We start from the raw sequence: 12,002 nt of genomic DNA, 5'->3' as shown, positions 1-12,002 counted from the left end.
GTTTCTTTCATCTTGTATAAATAATCACAGTAAGGGGAAGAGCAAACCCATTCAAGAAAAAGGTGCAAAATATGTCCTTTCCAAAAGCTATTTGTACACATCATATTGCTTTCAGCCTCCCCTTCTAGAAAACAAGAGAATAAGAACCTTTATGGACAAGAATGCTAATTATCATCATTACCCAAAGTAACAAATCTTTCATGACTTGGGCCAAAGTTGTCAGATAATGAAGACTAAAATTCTATGTTTCATTTTAGTACAAATTACTTTCCTGTCCCCTTTGACAAATGCCTCAATTTTGATCTTAGAGTGCTTTTAGAATGAACATGTAATTATCTGGTCTTGTTTACAGCAACAAGGGTCAGGTTCTTTACCAGATATTAATAACTACTGTGCTAAGAGCATTCTTCTAGCTCATCCCGCATGCTGAGCTTTGCCCTGATTTCAACCTTGTGAAATTTTCATGGTGCCCAGTCTGTCTCCTACCAACTTTTTATGACTGCATATTCATGGTGATAATCATTCTCAAACAAGCTTCCTTTTATTAAACCAAATCATTATGCATTAGAAAGACATCACCTTGCTCTGCTAGGGTTAAGAGGGTCTATCAGAATAATATTGAAAAAATGTGTTAGATTTATTGGGCCTCCCAAGGTTTGACAACTCTGAAAGGGCAAGGCAAAGAGGTCACAGTGCTTCAAGAAGATTATGGCATTGGTGACAGTGTCACTTCCGAGGCCAGAGTGAATAAAATGGAAAATTGACTTCATTCTGAAAAGAAAGCACAGTCTAAGCACCAAAATAATTTCCCCTCAACTACTTGTCTATTTTAGATACAAGATAGGGCTAGTTTTTACTTCAACATTGTCTCCACCTCGATATTTATAAACCTGCCATCTTAGCTAACATTTACCATGTCATATTCTAGACAGTGTTCAATGTATTAATAATGTAATGTTCCTTCCAATCTTAGGAGGTAGCTACTACTGTTGTCCCCATTTAAAAAATAGACAACTGAGGCACTGAGTGTTCAACAACTCCCCAGGACAGACAGCTGCCACATGGTGGAAAGGGATTTGAATCCAGGCAGTCTGGATCTAGATGCTAAGGGCTTAACTGCTATGTGTGTCCAACTTTCCAACCCAGTCTATTGCCAATGTCTAAACCAGGGGATTCTTAACAAGGAGAAATTTGTAGTCAAGTTTTACTTCCTTTTGAGCTCAGCTTCCCTATATAGGAACATAGGTTTTAATTGGTCCAGTGTCCCAGAGCCAGAATCTGTACAGTGGCAAATCTAAGATTTCTGTTCTGACCCCACCTTTGAAGAGGCAAAGTTAATTCTCCAAGGAAAGGGGAATGAAAGTTGTTATTTGCTGTTCACCTCACAGTAGCCCTATATGATGGAATTTACCACAGCAATTCCTCTTTTTTTACATAGCAACTCCAAAAATGTAAATTAAATTACCTAAAACCACATAGTTAGGAGGACACAAAGGAGAGGGTGAAGCTCACTTCACTTTATCATTTTCCCTAAAGCAGTAGTGCCTAAAGTGTCCTCATATGTATTATATGAAACAAGAACCAAAAAAAAAAAAAAAAAAAAAATGGAAGGAATGAGAGAGGGAGGTGGGAATTTACTTTCAAAAATACTTGAGAAATACTTAACCAAAATTTTAAAGATTTTATAATTACAGGATTTCTCAGAGCTTTTAATATGTTAATGTACATTATAAGGATGCAATATAAAGAATTTATTTCATTCCAAATTTGCTTTGTTGTTGTTGTTGTTGTTGCCAGACATCTCAATCTCATGGAACAATATTCTATAAATATGTATTTTGAGAAATGCTACTCTGTAAATTTGAAGAACTTCTAGGCAAAAATACATGGTCCAGGAAATACTTCTATTTAATTATAGTCTTTAGGACAAGAGTATACAGAATGGGAGACTCAACTTAATTGACTTCACAGTTTCATCATAAGGATTGGGTCAGAACCACAAAAAACATATGGAGCAAGGGTTGTCCGAAGCAAAGGACAGCTTTAGGACAGACAGATATTTAAACTTTACTTAGTTTGTACCTAACATTGTGAACTTGACATTTCTTTCTCACTCTTATTAATTATTTGCATATGTGTATGTGTGGGGGACTTTAGACACAAATATTCAACTACATTTTTGACTATTCAATGACATAAATTGTGTCCTATTTTATTTTCTGGTATGTGTTTACCACATTGCTTCTCTGTCCAGAGTAAACATTTGTATGTGTGAGTGTGTGTGTGTGTGTGTGTGTATAATTTATATATAAAACTGTATATACAATTTCACCCAGGCATTTACTTTTTAAATAAATGAATCCGTAGAATAATAAAACTGTAGCAATTTACTATCTTTTGCATTTTTATGAGTAAATAAGATGATACATGTAAATGTTTATTGCCATTATTATTATTTATACCATAAGTATGCTAACGTGCATCCAAGTTATTTCAAATTTAAGATTATAGGCAGTTTCTATCACCAATCATAATTCAGAAGCACCCATTAAAGTTCCTTGAGAACTCTTTGGTCACCAAGCCCTGTTGAAACTCTCCACAACATGGAATGGATCTGATACTTGCACGTGGCTTCTCCATACCAGTTGGGAACCCTGAGCCAGTCTAGATCAACATTTAGCTCATCACTAGGCTTCTTGGTCTGTTTTTTTCCCTTCATCCACTGCTTTGTTCTTCTTATGGGCACGTCTGGTCTTCCCATTTTGATTCCAAGCTCCTCTGAATACAAAGAACATGAAATATTATCTTGGTATCTCTCTTTTCTAGTTATTTATTGCTGTGTAACAACTTGAGCCCCAATTTAGTGGATTAAAACAGCAGTCATTGCGTCAATCACCATAGCCTCTGTAATTTGGGGAGAGCTTGGAGGAGAAACTCTTAGGGTCTGGCCTGTGGCTGCAGTCAGATGGGGGCTGGAGCTAGGACTGTGGGGGGTGAGAACTGGAGTAGCTGAGGGCTACTGAAATCTACCAATATTCGTGGAGTCCCAGGGCTTCTTTTGTACTCTCTCCACAGGGTAATTTGGGCTGCATCTCAGCAGGGCAGCCTTAGTGCCACAAAACTGATTGATCCAATGGCAGCTAAAAATTGCAAGAGAGAACACAGGGAAACAAGGTATACCCTATCATGGCCTAGCCTCAGAAGCTTCAGTGCGCTACTTCTACCCAACTCTGTTGATCACTAGAGTCACAAAAGTGACCCAATTTGAAGGAGGAGGGAATACAGACCATTCTTCTCGGTAGTAATGTTAAATCTGGATTTTAAGAAGAGCATGTGGGATGGGAGTTAATTTTATGGTTGATTGGAAAATGCAATCTGCTATGCCATCAGAATTTTTGACATGATGCTTTGTAAAAGGTACAAAGTTCCATCAAACATTTACCTGCACAGTAAATGTTTGCCAAATAAGCAAAATAAAAGCAATCTGCTTTAAAAGTGTCCATGTTAAAGACCAACACAGAGAACTTAAAAATTGTAAAAAGGTAACAGTAAAAACGGCCTTACTACAGCCTCTGATCCATCTCCTGATACTTGCCTACTCTATGAGTACTCATGTGATTTCAAAAGAATCAGGAGAGATATCATTAACTCCGATCTGCCTTGTTAACCCCATCTCTGTAGGCTGGCACTAGGGAGTGTTATTTGCATTATTTATAGGGAAATCTGTGTGTCTTTTTCTACTTGATCTGTTTGCGGTAGATGTTGAGAATAAGCTCCCCTCTATCCTTAATCAGCTCCTCAAACATTTCCAAAGTCCTGCAGACCATGTTAATAGATAGCTCACATGTGTAAATCGTGACATTCACCAGTTCTGGAAATAAGGAGAACCAAATACTTCTGCTGAGATGAAGTGATTTATTACTGCAGTGCATTCCCACTTTGAGGAAGAGATAGACAGCAGTGCTGTCTATGCAACTAGATGGAAGAAAGCACTCAAAGAAATCTTTAAACAAAAGCCTCCCACTCAAAACAGAATAGAGTTACAAGATAGAGTCACTAGAGTCATGAGATATATATTTTTTTCAATAGAAGAGTCTTAGATTTCCTCAGCAAACCATCTCAGATAAAGAAAAGGAAGTTAAGTCATTTGATGTGACTAAATTTTCATTGTAAATTAGTGCTGCTTTGTTTAATGTTGTCTATCAGATCTATTGATAAGCAAAACAATTTAAGGTTAAAAAAAAAAAAGCCAAAAATCAAAAAAGAAAATTTTGTGAAAATTGTGTCAAAATTTTTTCCTTGATTTTTTTTCAGCTAGTTTTGTTTCAAATAGATCCCAATGTTATTCTAAACTAATATTTTGAAACTTGTCTATGGAAATAAGCATTAAATAAGAAATGGGCTCTGTGAACTATGCTGAGATAAAAATAAATATTAACAGGTGTTTTTACCATGACACTTCTCAGTGCTTTTAATAAGCTCACATTTACTGTGACTATTTAAAGGAAGCATTTCTCAGTTGTGCCCTGCCAGGGTTTGACTGGTTTGTCCCCCAACACAAGGGTGCTTAACCACTGAATCGGTCTTCAGTGCAGCAATATAAGAGGTGGTAGAACTTTTAAGAGGTGGGGCCTCATGAGAGGTGGTAACATTTTGGGGGGCACTCCTCTCAGGAGGGATTAAAATAGTTTGGGTGGGGCCCTAATTAGTTCATACAAGAGTGGGCTTTATAAATTACTCTGTGGCTTCCTTTCTTATCTTGTAATCTCTACTTCTTATGTATGCTCTCATCATGTTGCCATCTATGATGAGGCCCTGATCAGAGGCCAAACACATGTGTCTGCTTCCTTTGGGATTTTTACCCTCCAAAATTATAAGCAAAAGAAACCAATTCTCTTTGTAATGTATGCCTTAAGTATTGTGTAACAGTAATGAAAAATGGACTGAAAACAGAAAATTGGTGGCAAGGAGAATGTTGCTATAATAATACCTGAAATTGTAGAAGCAACTTTGGAACTATGTTATTAGCAGAGGTTGGAATTTTTGGAGGACCAGGGCTAGAAGAAAATCAGCATGATGTAAGCAGTGTTTTGGGTGGTTCTGTCAGGGTGTAGAAGATGAAGAGATGATAAAAATGGGGATCCTATTGGAGATTGAAGAAAAGGCTTTCCCTGTTTTAAGTAGCAAAGAATTTGGTTGCATTTAGGTCCAACCAAATTTAAAAGTGGTGACCTAGGATATTTGAGAAAGAAATTCTGAGCAGTGAAAATTCAGCTGTCCCTTGGCCATTATTGACCAATTTCAGTGAGATTTACAGTAAGACTTGGGTGCAAAAGGAAACAGCACACGATTTGTAAAAATCTCAACCTGGCCACGGAAGAGGTGAGGGGCAAAAAAGCACATAGAGTGTGGCCAAAGGATTACTCCTTGAATAGGTCAACATGAATGCTGATCATTAGAATGACTGGAAAAATTCTTTGGCCATCCTTCCCATCATAGACCCAGAGGCCTAGAAAGAGACTTGTTTCAGAGAATAGCCCCTAGGCATTCTCCACGGGTTAGGTGCCCAGAGCTGCCTCTGGATTCTGTTCCTAGCCTTCTGGCAAAGTGGCCACTGCAAATGTGGGAAAAGCAGGCCCAGGCCCAGCTCATGCCAGTGACAAACCTTGGTGACATTCATGTGGTACTGATTCTGCAGGTGTGCAGAGCTATGCGTCCATGGAAGGGAAGCTTCTACCAAAATTTCAAAGGAAAGTCTGGAAACTCAAATGGAGCTTGACTACAGGGCTGGAGTTGGAACAGATAACCCTGCAGTAGGGTGATACCTGGAGGAACTGTGTGAGTAGATCTGTACCTGGGCCACCAGAAAGGTAGAGCAACCAACAGCATGCAACACCAGCCTTAGAAAGCTATAGACATCAGCTGGGTGCTGTGGTGCATGCTCGAAATACCAGAGGCTCAGTAGGCTGAGGTAGGAGGACCACAAGTTAGAGACCATCTTCAGCAATTTAATGTGACCCTGTCTCAAAACTAAAAGTAAAGAGAGCTTGGAATATAGCTCAGTGGTAAAGCACACCTGTATTCCATCCCCGGTACCAAAACTAAAAGGGAGAGAGAGAGAGAGAGAGAGAGAGAGAGAGAGAGAGAGAGAGAGAAAGAAGGGGATGGGGGAGAATGGGAGGGAAGGAAGAAGAGGGAGATAAGAAAGAAAGAAAGTGAGCTACAGATGTCAGCATGCCATCTGAAACAGCAGTCAGGAGGGCTGCAACCATAAAAGCTATGGGCAGGGCTGCCCAAGGCCTTGGGGGCCCAAGTGTGCTACACGGTGTACAGGATGCTGAACTCTGCCTTGCTAAGTCTTAGTCTTGCCTTAGGGCTGGTTATTCCTTTCTATTTCCCATTTCTCTTTTTTTGGATTGGAAATTTTTATCCTATTCCTGTGCTTCCATTGTATCTTAGATATTGATAACTTGTTTATTTTATTTTATTTATTTATTTTTTATTCTACAGCCTCACAATAGGAAAGAGGTTGCCATGAGACTTTAGACTTGGACTTCTGAGTGATAGTGTAATGAGGTAAGACCTCAGGACTATTGGGGGTGGGATGATTGTTTTTGTCTGTGAGAAGGACATGAATCTTGGGGCCCAGGGGAAGAACCATGACTTGTATGTGTTTTTCCCCACAAGGGTTCATGAGTTGGAATCTTGGGCCCCAGTGGGGCAATGTTAAGAGGTGGTAGAACTTCAAAGAGGTGGAGCCTAGGGGGAGGTGTTTAGGTCATTGGAGGCATCACCCTCAGAAAGGGACTAATGTAGTTCCCTGGAACCCCCGTTAGTGCCATAGAGTGTGTTGTTATAAAAGAATAAGTCTGACCCCTGGAATCACTCTCTGGCCTCCTGTTTCATCATGTGATCCTTCTCCTATGTACTGCACTGTGAGATTATCCAAGGCCCTCACCAGAGCAGAGCAGAGGCTGGTATCACATTCTTGAACCTTCAGAACTCTGAAGTAGATAACTTTCTTTTCTTATACATTTTTGCAGCCACAGATATTTTGTCATTAGTAGAAAACTGAGTAATACACACCCCTTTGTTCAAAAGCATTTCTCAAGTCTGGTATACTCTAGATGTTGCTTCAAGAAACGCTGAAATATTCCTCCTCAGAAGGCTATCATCTAGAAATGTTTCAGTTTTTAGGAGTGCCTTTGACAAAAAGGCAGACCAACAGCTGTGTGAGGGATTTCCAGGGCCCAAAGGGATGCTTGAGCAGCCATTGGTCCACATCTCTTTCAGATGGTATTTTGCCTATTTTTTCTTTATGAATATGATAAATGAAATAGTCAACTAAAACTGTAATCTTTCGGGGGCCTGAACAGGAGCTGAGCACGCCCCCTTAGCCTTGAGTAATGGGGGTGTGTGGAACTGGCATCACACGCAGTGCCAAGCAGGGCTGGGCAAGGAAGTGCAGCTCTGGGATTGGGTGTCACTCAGTGGGACTGGGCTACACCCCGCTGTTTGTTGTAACACAATCTCTTGCCTTACTTGGGTGGAATATTCTATCGAATGTCTTCCCCTAATAAGTTCTGGGGTCTGGGTGCGCTTGCTCTCTTGCCTCTTGCCTCCCTTGCTCCTCTTTCCCTCCAGCATGGGAGCTGACACCTGAGGTCTCAGAGCCACCCCTGACCCTACAAAAAAGGTATTTTGTGTTTGTGTGGTCTTTTGGTTGCCAGCCCAATTCATGCGGAGTGACCCTGAATCTGTCACCTGTGCAGGACATGGGCGATAGAAATCCTGAATTAGGTGAGGGTTATTTGGTAAAATACACATATTCTAGAGCTTAGTGTTGTAATAACTGGAGAATTTTTTCATAAACCATTTAGAGGAGTTTCAACCACGGAGTTTAAATTCCTCTTGTGTTTCTGAGTTGCAACAGTTAGTAACTTCACTCAAGCAAAATGGAGACTCTTAGCCAAACAAGATTTACATTCAAAATAAGTACAGAGATCTGCATGTAGAAACTTAGCATTTTGCTATAAAGCAAATATGAACCTCCAAAGCTGTGAGACTGCAGCATGAGCAGATTACATAACTAGAGGATAAGCTTGGTTAACCCTCAGGCATTTGCAAATCAACATAGGCCTTTAATTGTTATTAATTTTACATATAACTTGTATGTATTTTGTAGGAATAAATAAATCAGCTATGGTTGCATTCAACAGTAAGTAGCAAAGATCTTCACAATCACGGATTAGTTAAATACAATTGTTATATTTGCTCACATAACAGAGTCTGGAGGTAGCAATTTGGCGCCAACATCATGCTTTAAGGATTCCATTGAGGAATCTAGTTTCTTTTCTTGTCATAACATATCTCTGCCTCTACTTTGGGTTAAGTAGTTTCCCTTGGTTACAAGATGGCTGCCGGACCTATGGACATCATAACTAGGCAAGCCAACAGAGAAAGAACAAAGGCACATGCCATTTAAATTTATGTCTTTTTTCAATTCAGAAAATCTATATTTTTCTTTAAAAAAATTTTTTTAATTTTTTTTAGTTGTAGGTGGACACACAATATCTTTATTTCATTTTTATGTGGTGCTGAGGATCGAACCCATGGCCTCACATGTGCACTCTACCACTGAGCCACAACCCTAACCCTAAAATCTGTATTTTTCTTAAAAGTCCTATTTTAGATTTCATTTTTCATCTTACCGCTCAGTTATGTAACCACTGCTGTCTATAAGATAACATAAAACATCAGGTATCTTATTTTTTAAAGCTGGGGACATTGCTGTGACCAATAATAAAAATAATAATAGGTGTGTGGCAGAATCTTTCTGGTTTGATGGAAGGCTGTGATTGCTCAGACCTTCCTTCAACATTCACAGTAACTCTCATGTGATCACTGTTCCCATGAGACAGTGGAGAGCATCTCCATATGCACACCTCATGTGTTCCCAGCATGATGCTCTCACTTGCACCTATACTTTCTGTTGTGGTTGATCAGACCCCTTCTAACAATGTGTATTTTGTAAAGCTTGGGGCCAGGACTTACAGGGATGCTCTTTTCAGCATGTTTCCCTGGTAATTCTAAAAGTAGATTCTCAGGAAGTCTTTCTGTGTGTTTCCACGAACCCAAATAATTAGCTTGCAATCATTTAAAACCTGCCTTGCTTGTCAGTGCTGTGCTAGAGACTATATTGAGGTTAAAAAGGAAATGGAATAACAGCCAGCACTTCCTCCCTCCTCCCACCCTTCTGTTGCCACCCCACGACTCCTGATGCTTCTGTGCTCTCAATTCTGGCTCTGCAGCTGTTTCTCCAGGGACAAGAATATTAAGGAAAATGCTAGAGGTGTATGGTGGGAAGGATAAGGAGGGGGTGGGCAAAAGTTACTGTTTCCTTCTTTAATCATCACCAAACGTCTCAAAAGATACTGCCATTTTTTTCTCTATCTTGAAATCCTAGCACGATGTCATCAGTGTTTAGTGTGATTGACATTTCTCTTTGATGTGCTTTTAAGAAGAAGAACGCGTAAGTTATCTTTCATTTTTAAATGTCTTTCCTGCTTTTAACACTTCCTTTATCCACTCTTTTGGAAAAGGGAGGGAGACAAGTGCATGGGAAATCATGGAAGGAAATAATGTGAATTCTAGAAAGAGCTCAACACTAACTTACTAGGGGAAGGTACTTGGGAAAATTACACATAAACTCTCTAGTTTCTTTTACTAGTTATCTATGTAACAAAATTACCCTGAAGCTTAGTGGCTTAAATAGGAAACATAAAGAGGGTTTCTGTGGGTCAAGAATCAAGGTGAGACTCAGCTAGGTATCTCTGGCTCAAGGCCTTTCTTGAAGATATATTCAAGGTATTGGCCCCGGGCTGTGGTCTCACCTGAAGGCTTGCCTGGGGAAGATCTGCTTCCAAGCTCTCTCCCGTGTTTGATGTCAGGATTCAGTTTCTTGGGACCTGTTGGTATAAGGGTCTTAGTGATTTTATGACTTTCCTCCCTCATTCTCCTTCCTGGAACCCTGTCTGTGGGCACCAACATGGGAGCTTGTTGTCCCCCAGAACAAAGGTTCAGAGAGATACAGAGTGACAGTGAGAAAAATGAGCCACAGTTTTTCTGTAAACTGGTCTTGGAAGTGGCATCCCAGTATCTTTATCCTGTTCTGTCTGTTAGAAGGCAGTCAGTAGGTCTAGCTTATACCCAAGGGGAAGGGATTTCACACAAGCATGAACTCCAGGAGCAGGGATCTTGGGGAGACATCTTAGGAGTGGCTCCCTTCGACCTCAGTCCCCTTTGATCCTACCAGCTCTGGAAACTAGTAATTCATGGTTCCAAGAATACACTTCAAGTCAGCCATGGACTATGAGTTTATGAAGCCAGGAACTGTTTCTTTACCCATACATCCTCAGCACCAGCACAGGACCTGGTCCACAGTAGGTGCTTATGGATTTCATTCATTTAACAAACACTTATTAATCACCTAATATGTGTCATGTCATGAACTGGGTGATAGGGACATGTCATCTATGACCTGCACAGACATCTAAACTAGAGGTCGCTCCAGTGAAATTCCCAAGGCATCAGAATAAAACGCAGACACACAATTTACCTTTAAATCAAGCCCCTGGGTGGCTCCTTTGCCCTGGGCCTCAAGCTCCCAAAATGGGAGAGTGAGGAATCTCATGAGAGGCTGGCGAGAGATCAAGCACATTTCGGAGTGGACTTTTATAGGGGGGACTCTAGATTCTTTAGAAATTTCCATCCAATGAAGGTCAAGAGTTACAAGGACAGGTGAGGTAACTTGATCCCTGGGGATATAGGAAGGCACACCCATGCATGAAGACACATTGCATTTTTTCAACCCTAAAGATTGGGGCTACTGTCTTTGGTTACCTAAGCAACCAGATCACAGGGTGACCGACTGACTGTGCCACACTGATCAAAAGGGGAGGCAAACGCAGGTCACATGCTATGTGGGCCTCCCACAGGGACATACTGTAATCAAGATAGACGTTAAGTTTCATTCTGGCAAGGAAAGACATTCAACAAATGAACAAACCGGTAGATGAATAAGATATTATCACACAGAGAGAAGAAATCAATGTTTCAAACTGGGAAAAAGTGCTTACCACCTATATTATACACATTGTTTTAACAATCTTCCTTGAGGAGTTTTAACAAATCAGTTATCACAAATCAGCTAAATATGCCAACATATTTGTTTGCAGTAAAAATTTGAAAGGAACAAAATAGGTTCAGTGTCACAAGTTGTCTATGATCTGGAGATTAAAACACAATTAAAGCACAACTTAATTATTCTTTTAAAATTGCTGTTGTCATTTTTTAATAATACTAGCCAGAGTTATTTGGGGAAACTGGGTTTTCTCACAGACCCTTGGAGGAAGCAAATGTTGCTTTTGCTTTTCTGGAGGGCCCTGTGACAAGATGTGTCCACATCCTAGAATGAGGGCATAGCTTTCTTGTATCCATATGACCACAGCATAAGAGTGTGGTGGTGGAATGAGCCTGCCTGGGTGCAGGGTGGGTCAGCCAAGTTCTCCAAGAGGAGAGGACTTCTGAGCTGAGCAGGAATTAATATGGCCCTACAGGGTCTGGGATGTGAAGTGCTGAAGGCAAAAAATGAAAAGGTAGTATCTTTCAGGATAAAGAAGCATCCTGCACTAAGGCATAGGGTCTAGGGATGTGAGAAAGTGTGGGAGTCAACGAGAGGGAGGATCTGGACAATGCCCCATATTCTTTTTGTCAGCTGGTTGGCGACAAAGTCATTACCAAGAGATGAAAACAGGAAACACTCCTGCCTTGCTCATGTAGGAGAATCAGATGGCTCCAAGCCCTTTTGTGGCCACCGAATGAAGTAAATAACCGGGAGATTCATCTCTCCCACCCATTCCTCTTCAGTGCATTTTTTAAATCAGAGCCTCAGATATTGGAAGAGATCCTGGTGTCTATCCTACATCTTCTGAATTATATTG

General features: G+C 40.4%; 1 long non-coding RNA gene across 1 annotated transcript in view; it reads right to left on the bottom strand.

Annotated features, from left to right (window-relative positions):
• Positions 1–2,430: 2,430 nt before the first annotated feature.
• LOC131423679 (uncharacterized) overlaps positions 2,431–12,002 on the bottom strand; it is a 13,943-nt gene continuing 4,371 nt past the window's right edge. Inside the window, exons 3-4 of the long non-coding RNA XR_009225550.1 lie at positions 9,894–9,968; positions 2,431–2,778 (exon numbers count right to left, since the gene is read on the bottom strand). This is a non-coding gene — a long non-coding RNA (uncharacterized LOC131423679). The remainder of the gene's footprint in view (positions 2,779–9,893; positions 9,969–12,002) is intronic.

This window comes from Marmota monax, unplaced genomic scaffold (genome assembly GCF_021218885.2).
Source record: "Marmota monax isolate L192 unplaced genomic scaffold, Marmota_monax_Labrador192_F-V1.1 WCK01_AAM20220418_F8-fsc00056, whole genome shotgun sequence".
Taxonomy (NCBI): Eukaryota; Metazoa; Chordata; class Mammalia; order Rodentia; family Sciuridae; genus Marmota; species Marmota monax.
This window is presented reverse-complemented; position numbering and strand designations above follow the sequence as displayed.